The sequence below is a fragment of the Uloborus diversus genome, unplaced genomic scaffold, assembly GCF_026930045.1.
Source record: "Uloborus diversus isolate 005 unplaced genomic scaffold, Udiv.v.3.1 scaffold_1145, whole genome shotgun sequence".
Classification (NCBI taxonomy): Eukaryota; Metazoa; Arthropoda; class Arachnida; order Araneae; family Uloboridae; genus Uloborus; species Uloborus diversus.
Genome location: NW_026557816.1, coordinates 13689 through 19772, shown reverse-complemented (window position 1 = coordinate 19772; position 6084 = coordinate 13689).

Genomic DNA, 6084 nt, shown 5'->3' with positions numbered 1-6084 from the left:
TGCCTGGAGCATGTGCAGTGCGGCTCCTAGTCTTGAAGTCAAGAAACAGAGTCGTCTTCAGTGCTCCATATCTAACCTCTAAGCCACGTTATAGTATAATAGTTAGAAGGTACGGGGGGGGGCACGGAAGGGCACTTTGGTGCATTGTAAGTAATTGTTTATAAACATTTATACAACGGCAATTTATCTTATCATTTTGCGACGAGTGCGTGTGTGTGCGTTTTCTTTCTGCATTACTAGTAGCACAAGTGTATACAAGTATGTATCATCTTTTTGCAGATTAATTTTTCATCTTGAATTGACAGACAATCATTCAGGGCAGTTATTTCCAAGTTTTTCAGGAAGGTGGCAAAAAGTGCAAACCCAATACAAACTACAAGGGAAAAACAAAACACAATAACACAGGTGTTCTCAAACTGGATGCTATAGGAAGAGGTGCGGGGGGCAGCGAACTGTCCATGGTATTAATATATATGTATGGTAGGTGTGGCCAAATGCCACATGAATCAGTTCGATCCCCCCCCCCCTCCTAATTGAGCGGAGAAAAAATTCGCCAGATCGTGATTCATTGTAATCAGAAGTCTCACTGATGATAAAGCGTTATTAACAAGCAGATTGCCACAGAATAATTTAGCGAAAGTTATTGGAGGATCAGTAAGACAAAAAAATAAATTAATAAAAAAAAGACTAAGAACGTTCATTTGAGATTGATGTCTTGAATTAAAATTATGTTTTTTTGCAATCACAAATTTCAACAAGACCCAACTGGTAGGGTTTCTTGTTTTTACAAATGGAATAGAATGTAAATGGCCAAGAACTTTGCACCCGACTTTTTATGACTGCTGATTTTCTAGAATAAGTAATGTGGGGTATATCTATTTAAAAAAACGGTGAAATAGAAATTTCAGGGAAAGCAGAAAACTTTTCTTATTATCGATAATATATTTCTTAATTTTTCCAAAAATATTATCAATTTCTCAGCGCAAAAGGCCCCCTATGCTTGAATAACTTTTCTTTGTGTCATGGAATTTTTAAAGGTTTTTTTTTTCAAATACATATTTATTTACTTTATGGTTCAGTCTATCCTCGTTTTACGCGGATTTATTTTACGCGGTTTAAGATTTGACACCTTTATTTTATTTTACGCGGATGAGTTTCGGTTTTACGCTGATGGGGCAATGCAAACAGATAAAATCCCCCCCTTTCAAAATTCAAACTCCTAAAGATTTCAGATTACATGTAAGCAATTTTGAATTTTATCGTGCTAATAATCGAGCTTGGGCTACTGGAGACATTTTATATGCGATTGGTTCCAGAGCTCTTTCCAAAAGTAAAGTTATTAAACTCACACAGTTCAGAACTCACTGAAAGAAAAGCTTTTAGGAGTGACAAAGGAGGACAAGAGCAACGAGGATACCGACATCGATGACACAGAACCAAGAACGTTAACATTGAAAATTTTCAGTCATTCCTTTACAATAGAAATAATCTTTCTGATTTGTTACTGAAGGAAGATTCTATGGAAATAATCATGTTGCGTCAATGCTATGCAAAGAACTGCAGAGTAAAATTCTTGACTGCTAAAAGACTATCATAGCCAGCTCCTTTTCATTAGCACTAAATTAATTTGTGTTTTCTTTATACATGTTGTGCAAAGAAATTGGTTAAGTACACATTAAACTTGTTATACAACATTAGTCATCACTAGAATGAAGTTTTTTTTTTTTTTTTTTTTTTTTTTTAAACCTAACCCCTATTTTAACACTAATATTAAGTTTTAATTTACGCGGTTTTGATTTACGCAGCCTTTCCGAGGAACGTAACCCCCGCGTAAAACGAGGGTCTACAATATTTGATAAAATTATCTTCAATTGTTTACATGGGCCAGGGGGAGGGATAATTGTGCACAAGCCTGGGGTACATATGAACAGGAGATAAATAAATGAAATGCAAGCAGGTCCAGATCTACGTACCCGCAGACCACGCGGTGAGGGAGGCCCATAGCCCAAGAAACTGAAGGAAAAAAAAATACAAAACACAAAATAAATTTTTAAAAACTTTACTCAAGTTTTAACATTAACAGTTTAAGAATACATTTTTGTAATGCTTTTAGTAAAAATGTGAGGAAAATTAAAACTCAACAAATATTACTAAAGCACATAAGCAGGAGGGGGGGGGGGGCTGTAAAGTTATGGGAGACTTGCTTTCGTGCTGATGTAACTTACAAATGAAATGAGTTTTCAAAAATCAGTATAAAACCCACACAGCTATCCAGAAACGTAAAACATGAGAGTTAAAAACTTTAAAACAATAATAATAATAAATAAATAAAACATGCAAACAAATGAATTCAAAATTGAGCCGTTAGGGGCCCTGCTGATTTTTTGCGGGAAGCAAACATCATATTTCAAGGAAAAAACTCCTTAATATCAAACCTTTACTATGTACCTAACAATTACATATTGAATGGTTTTTAACCTACCTATACTGTGTCAGTTTCAATTGCACCGCAATGGCGCTGTCAAATTTTAAAGTCTCGTAGCCAAACCCAAATCTACGTACCCGAGAAACCCCACGTTGCGGGGGGGGGGGGAGTCTCGCCTTTTAAGGGGCCCCAAGGCCAAGAAAGCAAAATAAATTTTGAACATCTGTACCAAAGTTTTAACAGTTGATAATATTTTTTCAGTGAAATATTTTGCCCTATGTTCACATGACCCCCTCCCCCCTCTTTCCCCTTCAAATTTATAAAAATTTTCAATATTGTAAAATAGGTTTGACAAACATGAAAAAGAAAATTTGGAGGCAGGGGCGGATACGTCGGATACGTGGGGAGGGCCGTGGGGGCCATGAACGCCCCCCCTCCCACCTAAACCGTCGACAATATTACCATCCGTCGATTGTATGTGGTCATAATTTAATAACTGCATACGAAATGGATGGATGTAGAATATCATGCAAATGTAATATTACACAAATTACACATTACGTTCAAATTGTACTTTATGAATAAAGTGCAAGTATATTTCATAATCTTTTGGATTTATTAATCATTTTTTCAAGTAAATATTTTAAAAAATTGGTTCCTTTTATTGCTTCTGTGCTTCTGATATTAATTAAGAAAGTTTGTACCATGCTAAGCTCCTTATTCCTCCCCTATTTGATACTTTCAGAAATTTTCCGTACTTACAGCTGCATACTTTTCAGCACCCCCCCCCCCCCCCCCCCCACCCTTACATTCTAGTCTGTTTCCGTCCTTGTTTGCGGGAACGTATCCTTTTTCGAGGTAAATGTGAAATTTGACAAATTTTTGTTTGAACAAAAAAAGCTCAGATTAAATTACTTACAGTCAAGTGCCCATACTTGGGACAGTACCCCAACTTGACACTTGGGACATTTTGCCGAAATTAGTTTAGTGGGCTGGTACACCTGCCAATATTTCATCAGTATGAAATAAATGGTGTTACAGAATAAATGAATAGTTATCTTTTGAGGCTATGAGACCTAAACTTTGATGTTTTAGCTTTATGGGTTAGTTTAACGATTTTGAAAATTTAAAAAACATGCGATTTTTAAGAATGGAAATAACTTTGGTTACCTACGCTAACTTAACAGCATTAGTTTTAATTTGTTTCACATTTCATCTCGGCTGATGTACCTGTGTCTTATTTGGGTAAATTCATTTCCACTTAACTAATTCGGTTTAACTAATTTATTCATAAATTTAAGAAATTGCAAATACGCTCCAAACTTGGGACACTGTTCCAGGTACTAAGGCATAAAGTGTCTATAAGAAATAGGGTAACATCCCCAGTAATTGGCACGGCACCAGTAATTGGCACTTCCTACAAAAATGTCCTAAAAAAAGACTCGTATCCAATTTTTTTAAAAAAGATGGCTCTATACCAACTGAATGTACATTAATTTTAAAGATTGTAACTTCAATTCATGTTACTAAATTTTAACCCTATTTGGAATTTTAAAATAATGATGGGTGCCACTTACTGGTGCTTTAATTTTGCTCGTCCCCAGTAATTGGCATGTGTGCCAAGTACTGTGGAAATAGCGTCACTTCCGCGATAAAGCTGAGTGAGGTGTCATTATCTTCAGTTTTTTGCGTAGATTACGAATATGATAAAGCGGAAATTGAAATCGGTAGCTTTTGTACAGTAATTGTCAAAAAAAAGCATCAAAATCACCAATTTTTGAAGTTGCGGCTTTTTGTCAATTGGAGTGACTTTCACCAGAAAAAAATCCAAATGAAAGTTAGTCAGTAATTAATTTTATACTGGGGGCTCCGTCCTCTGCTCGATTCGCTCGCTAACCCCCGTTCGCCACCTACGGTATCTCAATGCCGCCTGCAGCTGGTGGTTTTTCAAGAGAAAGAAAACCGACTTGTTACATTTAATAAATAAAAAAGAGGAAAACCTATGCAAAAAAGTATGCTATATGAGTTTTTAACTATACTTGGGGCAAACCTAACTTGGTAGCATTCGTAAAATCAAAACTGTAAACCGAAGGATGAAACAGCATTAATTTCAATATCTTTTCCATGGAACATTCCAAATTTATGCTTTTATTTCTCTAAAATACTTTTCCAACGTGAAGAAGAGTGATTTAGCATTAATTTATATAAAACTAGTGGTACCCGCACGGCTTTGCCCGTAATAGAAAAATTAAAAGGTCTTTTGGTTCGCCTGTGTGGCGAATTTTCTCTCCAATTGTCTTGTACCCATGTTACGGTTCCAAGTTATGATAATTTCGTATCTCGCCAATTGGCTTGTGCCCATGTTACGGTTCCATTTTATGATAATTTCGTAATTTACTCGTCCATCTTATGATAATTTTGTTCTTAAAATTGGAATAGGAAAAGAACTACATCGAATTTTCAAAAAATCGCTTCGAGGTGCACACCCCCATGCTACAAACTAATTTTGTGCCAAATTTCATGAAAATCGGTCGAACGGTCTAGGCGCTCTGCGCGTCACAGAGATACTGACAGATAGACAGAAATCCGGACAGAGAGAGATCCGGACAGAGGGAGATCCAGACAGAGAAACTTCCAGGTTTATTATTAGTAAAGATAAAGAAGAAGAAAGATAAACACATTCTTCCTCATATTATCAAATTTATTTGAAAAATGGGCTTAAAATTGGAATAGAAAAAGTACAAAATCGAATTTTCGAAAAATCGCTTCGAGGTGCACACCCTCATGCTACAAACTAACTTTGTGCCAAATTTCATGAAAATCGGCCGAACGGTCTAGGCGCTATGCGCGTCACAGGGTATACGCCCAAAATGTCGCGGCCAAAATGTCGCGGGACAAAATGTCGCGGCCAAAATGTCGCCGGCCCGAAATGTCGCCAGTCCAAAATGTCGCCGGTTCAAAATGTCGCCAGTACAAAATGTCGCCGGTACAAAATGTCGCCGGTCCAAAATGTCGCCGGTCCACAATGTCGCCGGCCCAAAATGTCGCCAGTCCAAAATGTCGCCGGTCCAAAATGTCGCCGGTCCAAAATGTCGCCGGCCCAAAATGTCGCCAGTCCAAAATGTCGCCGGTCCAAAATGTCGCCGGCCTAAAATTCGCTAGTTCAATTTGTACGAAAAATTTAAATGTACGTCGATGCTTTCCAGCATAAAAGTTGCGAAAGAATATTAATTGCCTTTCAAAGTAAGTTCCTTCAAAAATTCCAAACGTTTTCTCCTGTCTTAATTCGTAAACATCAGATTAATTCCAGAAAATTAATAGTTTTCAGAAAAACATACGTTTTTCTGTATACTATTACAAACGTAAACATGTGAAAGGCTGCTGCAACGGAATTCTCTTTCTCGTTTAATCTGATTAATAATAATACTCAAGATGTAACATAAAGGATCAAGATGTAACGCAAGGATTCAGACAAAAAATTGGTATGGAAGTAAAACTAAACTGTTCTAAACGCGAATGAAAGAATAGTGAGGCGCAATTTGAATATGGCAAGAGAATAGGCGGTTTGTATTTTTTGGCGTAATGAAGTAAAAACAAATAACTCCTTCACTCTAACATATTATTACGGTAGCGACAGGTCAGTCATTTAGGGGACCCCC